Raw genomic sequence first — 19,245 nt, 5'->3', positions numbered from 1 at the left:
CGGGCAGCTGCTGGGCCGCACGTCCGTCCCCGTCCATGTCCTAGTCATTGTCTGCACTCTTTCCTCTGACGTCACCGGATCCGGTGTCCGGTGACCTGGTCACTCTGCCCACAGGGTCCTAACGCCCTACTGTCCGTCGCCCACACTGTCAGGTCACGACAATTTAGAAGAAGAATTGACGCATTGCAGCGGTATCACAGTGATGCATCAACATTTCTTGCCCCTGCGGCAGAAAGTCTTGCAACACCATAGATATGCTGTATTTACAATACTGAGATCCATGGCACAAGGTTTCAAGGATATGTCAGAAATTATCCGGGTGAAGGATGCTTCAAGACATTGGGCAAAAAAGTGGTGCATTGCGGTAGTTGGTCAGGAAATGTACTCAACTACAGCAATTCGTCGAAAAAGAGGTGATACGTCAGTTTATACTGACACAAGTAGACTACTGTATGGGAACCAATGTAATAAAGTGTCTAAAGGTGAAAATCTCCCCATGCCCTGTATCACATTGCTGCTGTCTGTCATGCACACAGGTAGGGGTAGTGTACTTATGTGTACTACTAGGCCCACGTATGTGTGACATGTCATTCGTGTAGTGTCACATGTAATGTGTTGCCTACCTTCCGTGTGCACTTACTGTTGGGGGCACGCTAAGTCCTTGCAGATTGTGTCGTCAGAAGTGGCTTCAGCTGGTCAGATTCCTCTTCAACAGCCAGTGTGTCATTCCTACGCCTGGGTTTTACAGGAGTAGGGATTTTAATGCATTTCAAGTGCGACGGCCTGCTTTCCGAAAATGCGCCACTTTTAAAAAATGTCATAAATACCAGTACATCAGTTTTATGAGGGAGTTTCTGACAGAATGCCTACCTTGCATATATTATAAACTACCACGATGCAGCCAATTCCGACCCTGTAAAAAACCCACGCATCCTGATGAAATGTGATGCAACTCCAACATTGTAAATATGGAGCAAAGGAAATGCTGCCGTTGAGTCAAAAAAAGTGATTCAACAGGGGCTTGTAAATGAGGCTCACGGGGCATATTATCAAGGGGGTTTATCTCCGCTTTTTTGGCTTTAAAAGCCAAGAAAGCGGAGATAAAATTATCTCCCTATTTCCTAGCTGTCGCTAACACCAGTTAAAAAATCGCTGCAGCTCAGCGGTAAATTTTTGTCTCTAACCAAGCAATAGCGATAATTATCGCTATTGCTTGGTAATATGCCCCACGATTTTTACGAGGTCCATTGGTAGCAATTGTTGGAAGGAATACAGAACATTTAATTGGACTTTTTGCGTGCTGACACTACTTGCTGCTTAACGCAGGCATTTCAGGATAGTGACTGTGCATGCACTTATAGACTTCCAAAGTAGTACCAAAACAATGAGAGGTTCTAAATGACTATATGATTCCATTTAAAGTCTTATAAAAAAAGCGAAGGTACTGATTCTTTCCCGGTGATTATCTAAAATATGAATTATAATCACTTAGGAGGCAGAATAAACAGTTATGGCAAATATACTGTTAAAAGCTAATCATGAGTCAGTGTGCATAGCATAGAGGGCACGGAAAGTTCACATTGAAATCATTTTGCTTAATCCTTGGCTAAGGTTTGAGTCCAGACTCGGACAAGAAGTTAAATGCTGTGCACTAGTGTACTAGCCAAATTCCACATTTCTGTGACATCCTTTGTTTCTTTTTTTTTTAAAGAGAAAAACGACTACTTGCTACAAATCACAATACCCTGTGCACTTCCCTTCAGATAGAATGCAATATATGTACACAATGAATGGCCAGCACATTGTGAAGTGAAGGCAGCATGGATTGTGAAAGATTTGTAGGTCTTGCCTGTGTGGGCTGCGCACATGCGGAGTCTTGCTGGTGAGATTTTATGTTTTTGAGGAGCTTTGAGTATCTGGCTTAAATCCCCGCCCCTCTTTCCCATTGGCCGGCATCACCGTTTATGCTAAACGGTGGCCAGCCATTGGGAAAGAGTTTTGTCTCTTTTTCTGCCGTCCCACTTGGAAGGCCTTGCCTGCTTTCCTTCTGAAGTAAAAGTTTTCTTATCTTTATGGGGCCAAACACATGGCCCCATAAAGACAAGAAACCTTTTACTTCAGAAGGAAAGCATGCGAGGCCGTCCAAGTGGGAAGGCAAAAAAAGAGAAAAGTCTACGTCACAACCACGGCTAACTGCCACGGCTAACTGTCAAGCGCTTACAGACTTGTTCTTGTTGGTTTACCTTAAGGGAATCAAGTCACTATCTCGAATCATACAGAACTATAGATATGCCATAAAGCACCTATTGTAACTTATGGAGCTTATTTTTTAGATTTCTTTTGTAGACTACGATTTAAGTGAGATATTAACAATACTATATTTAATAAGTGATGTAGAATTATTGAGTAATTGTGTACACTATATTAGGTGCCACTTTACCATTTTCGATTTGTGTCGTTAATCAGTAAGCAACATCCTGTCTTTTGGAAATGGCGACAGCTGTTGCAAGACAGAGGAACACTGGCACTTTTCGTCCGTTTTCTCTCTTGATTTTTTTGGAGCTTGTGCTGTGATTGGCTGGTGCTGTCCCTTTCCCTCCTCAGGCGTGAATGTACTGCTAATAGGTACTTCCCAGCACGTATTAATTGGGAATCAGATCGTCTGAGGGGTTACTGTTACTACAAGTGTGGTGAGTTTCACAGAAGAAACATTACTGTTAAGGGTGAGTTATATGAAAGCGGATGACGCTCTCTAAGGAAACATGACTCCTCCAGTAATTCTCAGCAAGCCTCCGTTCAATAATGCCTTCCCCACCTTACTCTGGGTGTCGGAGGTGTTAAGTGGAGGAGAGTTTGTGTAGCTAGGATTACTTCAAAAGTAGATGAGTTAAAGAAGAAAGGATCATTTAAAGAGCAGGGCAATTTAGGAGGCTTCCTTCAATAGTAGGTGAGGTAATTAGGAATGAATCACTACAAGAGGAAAATTAGTTCAGAAAGCATTAATATGCTGGAAGGCGAGTTTGTGCTCAAAGGATTACTGCAAGTTTTGGGGCAGCACGGCAGTAAGGATATGGCGTTGCGGCCTGGGCTGCTGACTTTGGAACTTGGGGAGCAGGTTCGAGTCTCGGCGTCCGCTCCAAATCCTGTGATTCTGGGCAAATCACTTAATCTCCCTGTTCCTAAAAAAATATGAATTAGACGTTGTGCAATGTAACTGGTGTTAATAGAAAGGGAACACTTTTGGATCGAATTCGCGCTATATAAAACTGCAAAAAATTTACTACTCAAGATGGGACTTGATAAGAGATTCAGGGTGATGTGTGGGAAGGCACGACCGTGAAGTAAAGATCCCTGGACTAGATTCATGTGACTTTCGACTGTAAAGAAGGCGGTGTTCACTTAGTCGTTAATCCTAATATAACTAATCTCGCCATAGCGAAATCTAGGCACATAATGCATACAGTGAATAGTTTATGCCTACCACAGGAACATTACCAGGTGTTCTGAAGTTTGACTGTGTTCAATATTGATTTATTTGACTTCAGAGGCCATGTCAAAGGAGTATAAAGCAAGAACACCTTAATGTCCAGGAAGGGTCCGATTGGTGATTTCTGACCCAGGGATCCAGAGTAATTGATATCAGTACATTCCAACTGTATTTTAAAAAGAATAATATTTTCAAGGCAGAAATGGTATTCTTCTCTTGAGTCCTAGTCCCAACAATCTCGTACGGTCAACAAGCCTCTAAAAGTATTTATATCCTAAACAAGCTGCAATGCATCACCTACATACATATATTATAGCTACAATGGTACACCTGATGAACCCAAATTCGACTGGAATTTGGACTTACAAAGCAAGACCTATGGCCTTATTTATGAGCCCTTGCGACAGTTTAGCGCTTCCGTTGCGTCACTTTTTGTGACGCATCGACGGCGTAAAACATGCCTCCTGTTGCACCCTATTTACAAAGTGATGCATCTAAGCAGATGCGTCACTTTGTAAACCCCTGCGCTACATTATACCTGCTTCAGGTATAATGTACGCAGGGGGGGGCGTTCCGACGCAAGTAAGCCTCGTAGAAGTGACACAGTGAAATCTACCAGATTTCACTGTGCCACTTCTAGGGTGCAAATGCGTCAATATCTTACGTCTGCCTCACAGCAGGCATAAGACTGATGCAAGCCCTTTCACATGGGGCTGGCCATCTGTGAAAGGACACATTGCTGGAGCTGCGTCACTTTTGTGACACACTCCAGCAATGCGTCACTTTTGCGCCATACAGATACGTCATAAATACTGACATATCTGTAACTTCTTGCGACATGATGCGCCATACAATAAATATGACGCATCAATCATGTCGCAAGGAGGGCGCACTGAGAAATGACGCATTGCTGCTTTCACGCAGCGATACGTCACTTCTCATAAATGAGGCCCCTAGTATTTAAGTCCCAATTCCTTAAATATTACTATCAGATAATCTATGCTAAAGTTGAGACATTAAAAGCAGTACTGCAAGAGATTTTCAACATACCAGATAACAAATGGACCAGGCAGCTAAACTCATGATAAGATCAAACATTCTATCTTATTCAGCCTTGTAGAAAACTATGAAAAAACAGGTGCAGCAACATAAAGAAAAGCACATTTAGAATCCCTGTAACCACATGAGCAGTACAACCGCACCCTACCATCATATGAAACTTCAATCTTGCCATATTTCTTGAAATAATTGGGTATGTAGGAGTAACATTATGCTTGCCAGGTTCCTGTCACTCCCAATCAATGCCCTTCAATCAAATTGGAGAAACAGGTTCACCACCCTTCCAAAAGGTAGATTTTGTAATTACAAAAAAGTATCCTTCATTCACCTACGTTTTTTGCTGACCAGAAATTGGGACCGTTCGTCGCACTCAGCTGAAACCCATGCTCTTATGGAAAGTAACCCATACCTGCAGGGAAGCGTGTTTACTCTGCTTTAACTCAGCTGACATTATGGTGTTTGCTCAATATAGGAAATGTGTTAAAATTACGTTGAATAGATTTAAAACTTGGAACACAGATGACCCTGTCACCTGTTTTTATTGATTACTTTGTGTGAGGAAATGGGGTGTATTATATGGTGTGGTTGTGTGACCTCACCATGTAAAACACTTACCAACCCCTTTAGGACCAGTAGGTTTCATTTGATAAACCCTCTAGCTAAACCCTGGGTAGCTGTGACTCTGAGCAGCAAGGCTTATTCAAAGGAAGAAGTGTAAAGCATTTAAACAGCACCAAAACAATTGAAGATATAACTGAGAAGCTCACAAAATCCAACATTACTTTATAACAAGCATTGACATAGCCAATAGGCCTCGCCTTTAGAACCTTATACGTGTTAAGCCATGCAACAGTTGATGTTACTGAACCAAGGATATTGTACTGCATAATTAAATACTTATAAGGTCCCAAAGGCGAGACCTATTGGCTATGCCAATGCTTGTTTAACGTTATTCTACTGTAAGGAAATGTTTAAGGAAATATTGACACGCACAGCATTATAGTCAAATCAAAACAAAAACCCACTGCCTGAATTATTTAGTAGATCCGCAATATATTCGAGATAAAGAAACACAGGAAACTGTGAATCCAGTCCCCTGGGAGCAAAGAAAGCGGGGAACTGCATGGAGGCATACAATCCTATACACATGAAAAGAAACCTGGATTATATGACAATAGTATTAATTTTATTCAACATTTTCAAATATCAAACATTTTCATTAGGACAACATCTAGTAAATATTGTGATAAAAACCACATTCAATCCATCAGAGATGCTATATGTGAAAAAAGTTCCAGGTACAAAACAGATACACACTACATTCTCACATACCACAAATTCATGCTAACTCATTCACACAGCAAGTGGTTCAATGGCCTTCCACTAACTCCATAAAGAATCCTCAAGAGGGTAATGTGTGGTATTTAATATACATCTCAGCATGCAGTGCTTTGTAGTAGTTGCTTGATATGCTGCAGTCACAGAATGGACATGGACAGTCAGTGACTGGTGGTTTAATAATGCTCTTGAAGCTACTTGTTAATCCCCGGGGATGTGCATATATCAGGTAGATGGAGAGGTATAAATCAGTGGACAGAGGCACCGACGTGTGTTTTGGTGACCGACCCGGGATGGGTCACACCTTCCTCAGGGCGCAGAGATGGAGATGAGTAGAAGAAGTGGGGTATCTGGGGTACCTGAACAGTGGCCCATTTCAAGATGACAGGCCTGTACACAAGAAATGCAGGGGAGCCGGACTCCCAGTAATCAGGGTGGAAGTCTGAGTTAGCAGGGTAGAACTGATATCCATAGGGGCCCGTGACGCACACACCAAGGACAAGGGTGGGGATCCTAAGGTCCGAGGTGGGCAAATTTCCATCTTGATAGATATATGGATGGGGGCAACAGGCAGCAGCGATCCTCATGCACCTGGGCGGTGTGATGTGCCGATACCAATGGGCATTTTTTGGATTTCCCGCTGAAAAGAGAGTAGGATGCTTGTGGTTCTGGGGGCGGACCCTTAACACAGCATTATAGTCAGTATTGTTTATAGATGATGCTACCATTTCCCTGTCCTTATGAAGACCTTTTACACAAATAATTTAGTAGGTCGAAATGTTATCTCACTGAGTTTATTGGCTAGACCTATATTGTATAAACTAAAAGCCTGCACCTACAGTTTGATCAGCACTTGTAGAAAAGTATTGATTTAAACAGCTAATATTCTTGCCTATTTAATTAACATACATAATCATTATTACAATCTATGAATTGCTTTAAACTTGCATACTGAATTCGGGAAAATATATTTCTTTACTAATTGACATCTCTGAAAGCATGTTTATTTGCTTATGTAAATAGATCCGAGGGAACCATTTTCTACATATGTTGCATAACTGCCCAGTTTCCCAGGAATACCAGGTTGCCCCATCTTACCTTTGAATTCTTGAACGATTGAGTGTGATTTACAAAACTATTTTGTTACTGGAGTTCAGTTCAAGTGTACAAATAGGTTTCTTTATGAGTGCAAATCCTGTTTATTTGTTAACAAATCTGGAATTTGCACTCATAAATTGATTTAATTATTTTTAATAGTACCCTACAATTAGTGCTTTAAAATGCAGTATTAGTGCTCCTGACACTTTTATAAGGGAGGCAGGGCCTGGGGTTAAGGTGTGTGTGAATACATGAATCTTATTGTGACTCTTGCACGTAGTGCTATTTTTGTTGATTTTGCATGTAGAAAAACAATTTAATATCCTCTTTTAACTTCCCTTCCTCGCCACACAGGCTCAATTTCCCTGAATCCCTTAAGTCTCTGCCTGCCAGCACTCCAACTTCTCAGTACTAAGGGCCTGATTGTGATGCTGGCTGGACTTCATCCTATCAGGGATGGGACCGGCTAAAGAGCTGTCGGCGGTCCCACCGTAGGGATTACAATGCGTATGTTCTGTATTGCAGTGTGTGCTGTGGGCTGCAAGCACACGCGACAGTACAGAAAATACACATGTGTATATCCGACACCATATGGCAGGCACCATGCGGTGCCTGCCAAATGGTGCAGGGATATGTAGGGGGGCACCATAGGTTTCCCTTAGAACCCAAGGCTGAGACCAAGGGGGAAGGGGCCCACTAGAGGCCCCCAAACTCCCTTTCCACCTGCCTTTTCATGGCGGGTGAACTGCCATGAAATGGCCGGCAGATACGGACATTGTAATCCCTACAGCTGTGCCTGAGCAGGCTCCACCACTGTTGTAGGGTTACAAGTCCCTCCGACGGACCCATGAGCTCCTTGAGCCCGTTGGATCCATGGCGGTCGGTCTCTCTGACCCCCTACCATCCGCTCACCATTGTAATGTGGCGGGTGGTCAAGCGGTGTCCAATGGCGGTGGGACCATCACCGACAACCTGATGGTAGAAGTTCGACCGTCCTCGTAATGAGGCCCATAGTCTTTCCTACACAGCATTCCCCTACTTCTCTAATTCAACAATGATTGAAATACTAGGTGATTGTTGAGTCTTACTGAATATGATAAGGTGTTAATTATAGTTGGCAATTATATAAAGTGCCTACCTGCTACCGATTTACGGCAATACTTAATAGTAACAAATGTGTTTTTGTTATTTGAGTGCTTGTACTGTGTTGTATAGTCACTGTTTTTTCCTTAATTTGTTTCCTAACCCTATATTACTTCATCAGCAAGGGATAGTAAAGACCAATCATTCATTAACCATCACAGTAGCTCAGGCTCCGGCGATATGGGTTCCTTTACATAAGGCCAGAATTAGGCTGATGTTCATATTCCCATAGGTCTGTGACTTTCTGAACAAGTATTTGCTTTGGTCTATAAGAAGATGTTTTGTATATTTCAAATGCAAGTACATTCCACACGACATAAACAATGGTGTCGATTTTGGAAGATTCTAATGGCTAAGTGAAGAAACCTATAGACATACTGAGATTATTTTATTTGACAAAGTAGTCATTAGGTGAAAAATGTTTAGAAATGTGTTCAGAATAGTGAACAAATTATTTAAAGATAGATAAGTCAAAATCATCACTGGATTAAGCAAGTGGAATTTGTAAGTTTCAATTGCATACAAGTTATTTAAGCCTTATTAACAAGTATTTCTTACAGACACAATATTTGACAAGTATACAAAATGATAGAATAGCTGGTGAAGACTTTTTAAAGCTATGTCAAACATTTACCAACCTAGCCATCCCACACCTAACTAAAGAAATGACATTGAAAATTTAAAAAATGCTTGTGACTGTATGACTATTTGTTAGTAAAAAAGCTACTTCCAACATGTTGAGATTTTTAAATGCTGAAGTATGTTTAAATAGTTTGAATTGACTAGTAAATACCCATAAACATCATTTGGGGCGAGATGTAGGTCACCAAATACCGGTCGGTAACGGCCGATTTCGGCCGTTACCGACCGGTATTTGGTGATTGAGATGTAGGGGGCCTATATTTTACAGAATCAGTAAATTTACCGATTCGGTAAATTTACCGATTCTGTAAAATACCGAATCGGTATATTTACCGAATGGGTCAATCTGTATGTAGGTGGCACTGGAAACAGTGCCACAGGCCCCTAAGAATTTGTTATTTACCATGTAATACTATTGCATGGTAAATAACGAATTTCTGTGTACATGCACATCTGTGCATGTACACAGAAATACATACATGCCCTCAGGGGGCCTTAGGGGCCTGTGGCACTGTTTCCAGGGTCACATGGCACACAAGCCTGAATCAGGGGTGCAACAGAGTGTCAAAGTGGCACCCTTTCCCCCTTGTAAATTCGGTAATTTTACCGAATCGGTATTTACCGATTCGGTAATTGACATTGGTTCCTATGGGCCTTATGGTCCATAGGAATCAATGGCAATTACCGAATCGGTAAATACCGATTCGGTAATTACCGAATGTTACAGATTCGGTAAAAAATTCGGTAAATATACCTACATTGCATTTACCGATTTGGAAATACCAAATCGGTAAAATTCGGTATTCACGAATCGGTAAATGCCATTTACCTTCATCGGGACCCTAATTATTTGTTGCCCATCACAATATTATCCATGTTCATTTCTGAAGTGGTTTATTTTAGCAGGGCAATTAAATGTACTAGAGGTTAGAACATTTTGCATTAGTTGATACATTTTTATAAATGTTATTTTATTACGAATCAAACATAATTATAAAAGCAGTTTTTCATTAGTGTATTAACATTAAACAATATATTTGTTCTTGTTTTCTGACATATGGCTAATATTTAGAATGATATACTCACTTAGGAATTAATTATAACTCATTATTTTGCTTACTAATTTCATTTTGACTTATGTTTTATAATTATATTATATTATATTACATCATATTATATAATGTTATATATGGGATAGCATACCCCCATATTATAAACTTAAATAAATTGCAACTCACCAAGGAGTTTCACAGCCATGCAGAGACACAAGGCCACAGAACACCACAAACCGCAAAGTATTTTTAATATACGTTTCAAATACTTTTCATTTATTTTCGGAGAAACTTTATTCCTCGTAACATGTGGCTCCTTTGCCTGGCACATAGTTCTTTTACCCAACACTAGCTTCAGAGTTCAAATATTTGTCAACTGGCAATATGTCATATTTGGTACCTAACATCAGACCTGCAATCTTAGTAAACAGGACATTGCATCCTTAGAATTTTTTAATCACATATGGCCAATGTTAAAATAATCAGAACCTCACGTACCAGAATGCAATTTACTGTTGGTGAAAAGGTTATGACAGGCTACAGTCTCACTTGTGACTTGGTGCATTGAGCAAAATTGAATCTGCCTTGCCAGATTATGAATCTTATTCATGTCATAAAAAAATATATGTCTTAAGAGAACAACCTTCTAAAAAGTACAGTTTGGTAAGAGATCCTGACTTCATCATATAGAGTTTATTACCATTGTTGTGAGAGGGAAGGGGAAAGCATATATACTGCACATGGTCCTGATTTCATAATAAAATTTAAAAACCATAATTAGCACCCCTGTCATGCACTGCTCATGACCTCACATATGACATACATTATCACTGATGATATGTTAAAAATATCATTGATGGCATCTTTCAGGACATCTCAAATTACGGCACTGGTGACATCACGGATGACATTATTTAATGGTGTCAGCATTATCCTATGTTCATTAAGAATATTATTGCAAACTAGTTTAGAATTTAGTTATCTAAAATAGTATACCAATCATATTATCCTCGCAGAACTGGAGCAAAGGTTAAATAACGCTTTATGAAAAAATAGACAAAAACACCCAATAATTTACTGCCATGCATTCACTATCTCAACATGAAACAATGACTAAATTGTGCCACACTACTAATGTAACAATTAGAACACTTACGATACCACTGCTACACACCGGCTATCATATACAAACAGAGCCATGTAATATAACCACACCTTCAATATCCTGTGATAGTATATGTACAATGAAACACAATCACAGATGTTCTACAGAAATATATACTCAAAAATGTTGTCTAACCATAATATTGAGGTCAAAATAGTGTGACTTGAAATTTATTGTGAACTAAAATATTGAGGGAAAGTATATCAGTTTTTAACTATTATATAAAAGTGTAAAATATTGCTTACTTTATTATCATTTTGTAGTATTATTGTATTTTTTGATGTTTTTTGTTTAATATATGTTATTGTAATATGATTATTTTCTATTTAAATATTAATTTTATTTGTTCAGATTGTTGGATTTAATTGAGAATTGTGTGGAAGGTGTATTCAGATTTGTTTTTTTTAGTCCTCAGTGTGCAAAAAGTTGGAGTAGGAGATATCGGGGCCCCTGGCCTCTCTATTCCGACCTAGGTCAGCCCGTTGTGGAAACGTGCGGGTTGGGTGAGATCTTTTCTTTCCGACCGACAGGGCCCCCTTGTTTCCTCTTCCAGAGTATACCTTTCGTGGAGGGGAGCTAGCCATTTTGGCTACTCCTTCCACGCCCTTTGCTTGTTGGTTAATGCTACTGCATAATCATTGGACATCCAAAGACCATTCGGCATTTCTCGTATATTCTGATTATCTTTGTTCCCAGATATCCCAAAAGCTATACCTCTTGCTTTGCCTCCCACGTTGGTCTAACTTATTTACCCTCTGGATCGATGCCAGATATTTCCACTGAGTTGGAGGATTGGGCATTATCCAGATTTCCCTTCTATCCAAAAAAATTAACAGGAAAAGGAGGTTTTCTTGTTATTTACTAAATTTGGGATGGCCTTCAATATGGTGTCTGAACCCAAATATAACGAGATCTGTGCTTACCTCTATTGGTTGGCCCAGTAGATTAGTGAAAACCTTACCAACCTCATTACATATTTCTCGAGCTGGGGGCACGGCCGAACCATATGTACGTCGTCCACCCTCTCTTCTCCACATTTTGGGCAGCTTCTATTACTTAGCTTAGACAACCTCTTTGGTGTCCAGCACACTCTATGTATGGTAAACAAATGATTTTTTTCTTAAAGAGGTAGATTTTACAATATACCAACATATAGCCATAGATCTTTCCTTCTATTCTGTACATCCAGCCTCAGCAGCTCTTTCCCCAGGTCGTTACGGGTACTGTAAACTCCTCCTCAACGGACGATATAAGGGCCCAATAGCAGCATGAAATCTCTTTCTTCACTGTCACGTCCCCCTGAAATTTCTTCTCTATTTCTCTAGCTCCTGATTCATCTTCCCCAAGGCTCTTGACCCAGCTCAATAACTGGTAATATTTAAACTTTGATAAAGCACTGTTGGTCTTGATTGCGAGTTGGTCCCAATCTATTAGAGTGTTTTGTTTTCCTCTATAAGTTGGCCTCATTTGGTTGTGCCTTCTTTCCTCAGTGGGATGGCAAGCCTGCCCTTCAGACATTATGGAATTCCTGGGGGCTCCCATATTGGGGCAAATTCACTATAATAAGGTGTTTTTTTAATCTTCTTATTTGATACCATAATCTGGAAGCGGACCATAGAATTTTCTTTTTTACCTTTTTAAAGTACTTTGGATGTCCGAATTTATACAAAAAATGACTACCTACAACGTTAACCATTGCTTGTAGATATGTGGGATGGGTCTCAAATTCATTTAGCAATACCCTCATATTCTTACATTTAAATGCTCTACAATATTTTAATAAATCTGGGCTTGCTATCCCTTCTTGTTCCTTTCTCCTTCTTAAGTTTCCTCCAGGCTATCCTTTGCCCCTTCGAGGCCCATCTAAAACTGCTCTATTCCCTTTGCAACTCATTTTTTAATTCCAGCTATATATGTATGAAAAGTAAGGTAAAATTGTAATTTTCAGTATGTTTGAACACCCCATGAAAGTTAGTGGGAGGCCCCCTCTGACCTTGAGTAGTTTTCTGACCTCACCCAGTATTTTGTTGACATTTATATGAGATGTTTTATTAATATCATTTGCTATTTCCACGCCCATATACCATATTTTTTCTTTTACAAGTGGGTCATTGCTGTGACTATTCCACTCCATTATTTCAGACTTTAATTGGTTGACCAGATAGCCTGAGACTTTCACAAATTGATCAAGTGTATCCTCTATTGCTGGAGTGACCATAGCAGGTTATTGGTGAATATCATTAAATTATCCTTATAAAGGGACACTTTTTTCTCCCACCCTCTTTAGTTGAAGGGGGCAATCTCTTGGTTACTCCTAAACTCGCTCGCCACTGGTTCAATATATAAATATAAAGAGCAGGGGAGAGAGGGGACAGCCCTGCCTAGTTCCTCTCTTGATTATTATCTTCTCAGTGAGACTGCCATTGACCAGGACCATGGCTGTTGGATTTTTGTATACTGATTTTATGGCTCCCTGGAAGATTTCCCCTAGATCATATTTCCCTGATACTATGTTCAGAAATGGGCAGCAAACTCTATGGAACTCTTTGGCTGAATCGAAGATGATGAGTAAGAGGGGGAGATTCTTGTGCATAGCTACATCAATCGTACCAATCAACTCATGCGTTAACTCTTGAATCTGTCTCCTTCTGATGAAGCCTTTCTGGTTTATATGTATTAAGTGCCCAACTACCCGTCCCAATCTTTTGGCCATAATTTGTGAGTAAGTCTTGTAATCACTATTTAAAAATGACATGGGTTTGTACGAGTCGCATTTTTCTGGGTCTTTCCCGGGTTTCAGCAATATGCTATTAATTGCTTCATTCCATGAGTCTGAGAGGACCTGTCTTGCTAGGAATATTTCATTTTATAGCTCCGTCAGGGGGGCCAAGACTTCCCTTAATGTTGCATATATCTCATTAGGGAGTGCATCAGGGCCTGTGGCTTTACCCTTTTTTAGATTTCTGATTGTCTCAGCCACCTCGCCCTTTGTGATTTCTCCATTGAGATCATCCCTTTGTTCCTGTGTAAGGGTAGGGAGGGCTATCTTCTCTAAATAACTGATAACTTGTTCCATTGCTGAGGCTTTCACAATCATGGAACATTCTGAACTGGGTGCAGGTTGTACTCAACCTGAATGCATATTATCTTGTTCCTTGTTTGATCTGTTTTTGTTTTCCAGGCAAGCATCTTACCACAGCCCTCCCCATATTCATAGTGGGTCAATCGACTTGCTTCCCATTTGTATTTCATTATGACCTCTAGGTTGTCTGATAGAGCCTCTTTCTTTACTTTCCTTTCCTCCTCCAACCTAGCTATTCCGCCCCTTTTGCTATTTCCGTTTCTAAAGTTTTTATTTCTTTTTCTAGCTGACTGATTTTGCTCTTTGTATTCTTGTGCTTATGTGCCGCAATACTTAGAATTTTCCCTCTAATGACTGCTTTATATGCGCCCCATGCCAATTGTCTGGAGGTCCCCTCCCTATTTAATAAAAAGAATTGTTCGGTCTCATTTATGAGTGCCTCTATATTATGTGGTTCCATAAGTGTGGTATGATCTACTGTCCATCTTGGGGATAGGCAGTCCCTAACTGGATTTGTAACAGCACTGCAGAGTGGTCAGACAGATACGCTGGTAGGTGCTCCACCTTCTGTGTATTCTTAATCAAGCTCCTGTCTATCAAAAAAATTCTATTCTGGAGGCATGTAGGTGTTTTTTTATTTTGGAATGTGTAGCGGTGGGCCTTGTCTCCCTTCTCCTTGCAGATGTCGGCTAGCCCCAAATTCTTGATATAAAGTCTAATCCATTCCCTCATTCTCTGTAGATGAGATGTCTTTCTGATGGGGACTCTGTCTTCTCTAGAGTTTATAATTATATTGAAATCTCCCCCCATAATTATGGGGGCCGAGACTTCTAGTGGCTGTGAGTAGACCGTCTGTAGTGGTGCGGGATCTTCTACATTGGGGCCATAGTGCCCCACTATTATGTATAGTTTGTTATGTATTCTAACTTTTGCTATTGCCCATCTCCCTTTCGTGTCTGTGTCTATTGCTTCTATCCCTACTCTAAGTGATTTTTTTAAGGGAATTGCCACTCCCTTGATACAACAGTCTTGATTCGTGCAAACATAAGTATCCACCCATCTTTGTTTTTTGATGATGTCAACCCATTCGTCCTTTAGGAGGTGTGTTTCCTGTAGTATTATTATTTTGCTGTATATTGTTTTTAGATATTCCACAATTTTCTGTCTGTGACCCTACTGCTCCGTGGGTCCCCACCTCCTCAATTTTGCGCTATTAGGACAAATCTTTTTGGCTTTTTTCCCCTTATGCTTCCCCACCCGGGTGCACATTTTTTTGCGGTTTTATTTGTGAACTACATCTTCTTCTTCCTCTCCTTCTCCCTCCCGGAGAAGCCTCCATATTATCTCTCAAGGCAGTACATTCCGCCCTTTTGAGCTCTTTGCTCCCCAGGCCTCAGCTGTGCTCACTTTGTTGCGATTTCATTTGCTTGATGAAGCACTCCACTTCTTTGGGTTCCCATATGTTGTACATTTTGCTCTTCCACATGATTTTTAGCAATGCAGGGAAGAGCATCTGAACAGTTGCTCCAAGGGATCTTAGTTGTTGCATCAACTGGGCTAGCACCCACTGCCTATCTTGGGTCACTTTAGAAATGTCTGACCGGATTCTGAACATCCAATCATCCTTGGTATAGGTACCAGCATTGATGGCTTCATTCAAGATTTTTTCCTTGAGAACATAAGTATTGAAATCTTTCAGGATTCTCCTAGGGTTCTTCCTCACTTTCCCCTTCCCAAATGGATCTCTATGTATCCTTTGTATATCCTCTGCTAAGGCAACTGATTTTAGCCAGGGGAAACTTTCTTCTACTAAGGTGATCGTAAATGTTTTGATATCGTCTCCTTCAAGCCTTCGGGTACATTTAGGTCTCTTGAATTATTTCTTCTAGCTTGGCTTTCAAGGGATTCGATTTTATCCCTGAGGTCTCCTTCATCTGATTCTAGCAATTTGATTTCTCTTTGAGTTGCCTCTACTTCCTTACTTAAGACTTCTACTAAAATGTGAAAGGAAATGAATTGCGAAATACAAACACAAATAAATTATGATAAAATCTAAACATTGTATGAGGTATGCACAATTAAATAATGTATAGCAAATAAAATCCAGCACCATAAATTGACATTCTAAACTGCATAGTACTCTTGATATTTACTTAAGACCACACATCATACTTTTTACTAAAAAGCATCAATCATCTCATAAGGTGTAATTACTAAAGTGAGATGAATCATCGGTCGAGACATAAAAATAATTGAAAGAATCTTAGGAAATATCCAATTTCAACCATAGAATCATTTAATTTTTATGGAACATAATACGCTCACACTTTCAATTATGCTGCTTTCAGCTAAACACTCATTTTGAGTAGTCTTAATATAAAGTGCAACAAGTGCAGCCAAAATTTCAAAGGTACTGATCAAAAATTAATTATACAACAGCCCTAATCCTAAAAATTATATTTTCTTCCTTTCACCCATGAAGACCAAACAGTCCAGGAAAAAAATGGTTGTATTAATATATCCTTACGGGTAATGGGCAATACCCATCATTGTGTTTGATTTTTATCATCAATCCCTTTATCCTCGATACTTTGTTTATGCTTAGCATAACATACTAAAATGTTTATAGGTGTTCTAAGTAGCTTAGATATATGATGGAATGCTTTTGGAATGCCATGGGAGTACACGCAATACAGAATGTTTAGAGTAGAGATAGTCTCAATGTGAGTGGTAATTAGGTTCTATCACTCTTATATTTAGTAGGTGTGTTTTTATCTTAGGCAAAGGAATTGAATCCTCAAATTGTAAAATAGTTGTCTACAAACTAAACGTAGCTAGAAGAGATAACCCCCTCAATCCAAATAGACAGGAGTCTGGCACCAGCTTTCAGCTTCTAAAAAGTCCCTAGAAATAAAAGTAAAACTTTTTAGGTAAATGTTGATGCATACTTTTAAGTTTCTTTCTATTAATATAGCATTTAGCGTTAAACCAGCCAGAGCTAATTTTATAATTTTTTTCTGATAATGCCCTCTTTGAGGCGGGTTTAGTCTTTACATCTTCATCGATCTTGATCTTCAATATTGCTAAGATGTTTTCTTTAGTAATGGAGGTTTAAACCCTTTGAACGTAGGTATAATCAAGAACCCTCTGTTGTCCCTCTCTATTAATCAAAGTCTCTTTCGGTAATACTAGCATGGCTAGTTGGTCACTGATTCTATAATCGAATATCATAAAACATTTCTGAATGTGGCACTTCTAGGAAACTCAGCTGAAAATCTTCCAGTCAGCTTATAGCAAATAACTGAGCAGCACTCAAGGATGTAAAGCTATGCTTAGTCAAAATTTCAGGACTTTTCATTGTAATGATCGGTATCAGCACAGCAATATCCAGGCTATATAATGGCAAGAAGAATGCCCAGAAATGGGTACCATGCTTATTGTGTGTCAGACCTCCATTGGCTGTAAACCTATGATAGGTGCCTGTAATTTGGAAAGGTCATGGCCAAAAGTGGGAAAGACGATCTATGAGTAATGGTTGGTCGTGGTTGAACCAATCTAGAAACTCTAAGATGGCCACCGCCTCTAGTTTCTAGCTGTGGTCTAGTCTTCTCGCTCACAGGTGTAATTGTGGTGATGTGAAGCTCGCGCTAATGACCTAATGCGCACTTCACTGAAGGAAATTTGTGAGCACGCAGCAAGAAAAGGTTGCGCTATTAAAGTTAGTCAGGAAAAGATACTTACGTCGGGCATCCGTCCGGTTTCATCGTCGAATTGTGTCGGAGTAGCTAGGAGAGAAGGTTGTCAGAGGTCCATGGCGAAGAAGGCAGAGAAACGAGCTGTCAGTGAAATTCAGTCCGTCTCTTTCCTGTCATAGACGAAGTTGTGGTATCCTGCGCCACCTAGCATCGAGAAGAAAGAAGACAGAGCTAAGTCTAGAAATGTTAAAAAGTGTAATGTTGAAGCAACCGAGTACAGTTTAACTTATGTTGTGTATACTAGAGTACAATTAGATACTTACCAGAGCTGAAGTTATCATTCAACCTAAAACATTTTTTTTTTAAAAAGGTAACAAGAGTTACTGTAGGTAAATGAAATCAGAATTAATAAGAAAAGGTAGATGCAAGGCTACTTACCTGAGTCAGAACCAATTTAAAACTGAAAAAGACAAACAGAAGCAAACAGTCAGCATTAGACAGTGCCTTATACTGAGAAACCTAGTGCAAGAATTGGAACAACATTAAGTGAGATAATAAAAAGGATAAACAAGCATCATAACAGAAGTAAGTGAAAGAAAATATTGTTAGATATAAACAAGTATCAGTTAGACACAGTACTAAAGAGATTGTGATTTTCAGGTGAAGCTTCATGGTGAAGTTAATAAAACGAATAACAGAAGAAGCAATAAACAGAAGAATAGAGGAGAGGCGCAGTGCCTGAAACTAGGGGTAGGTAGAAGTAACTGGAGGTAGAAGCATAGAACCAGAGTAGAGTAGGTTAACATTTCTGTCATTTATGTTTTAGGTTCTCTCTGAAGAATACGCTCTGCTGAACTAAGGAAGAAGTAGACGAGTATAGAGAGGACAAGTTTCAGGACCAGTCTCTTCTTGGTTTATTATTTTATCCACTCACCAGTGTTTTGGAGTCTATTTTAAGTTACTGGATCTCCGGAGCATTCTTGAAGGGGAGTTGGGAACCAGCGTCTCTGTTCCCGCGCAAGCTCTTGGTAAGACAACTTGAAGTCTTGACAGAGTGAAGTGCCCAAGTGGTATATTTGCGCCCGAGCAGAGATGGCAGAAGGGATAAACTTGCAGACTTTAGGAACGGTGTTGGATACCATACAAAAAGAGTTAGTGGTGGTAAGAGAGGAAAACCAAAGTCTGAGGCAGGAAGTGGTAAACTCTAGAAAAGAGACGGCAGAATTGGCCCAGAGACTAAGAAAGCCTTTTGGTTTGGGACGAGTCACATCAAATCCTTCCGTTGAAGAACCCAATAGAATGACAACGCAAGTCATCCATTCCTTATCCCCAGTCATTCCGTTAGCCCCTCCGGAACGATTTGGTGGGGATCCAAAGAATGCACAAATATTCATCACACAGTGTAGTTTATATTTCATGTGTCGCGCTTCGATTTTCCCTGATGCTCAGTCAAAAGTGGCCTTTGTCCTGTCATATTTGAGTGG

This window comes from Lissotriton helveticus, chromosome 6 (genome assembly GCF_964261635.1).
Source record: "Lissotriton helveticus chromosome 6, aLisHel1.1, whole genome shotgun sequence".
In the NCBI taxonomy this organism is placed as follows: domain Eukaryota; kingdom Metazoa; phylum Chordata; class Amphibia; order Caudata; family Salamandridae; genus Lissotriton; species Lissotriton helveticus.
Note: the sequence above shows the minus strand (reverse complement) of the source record.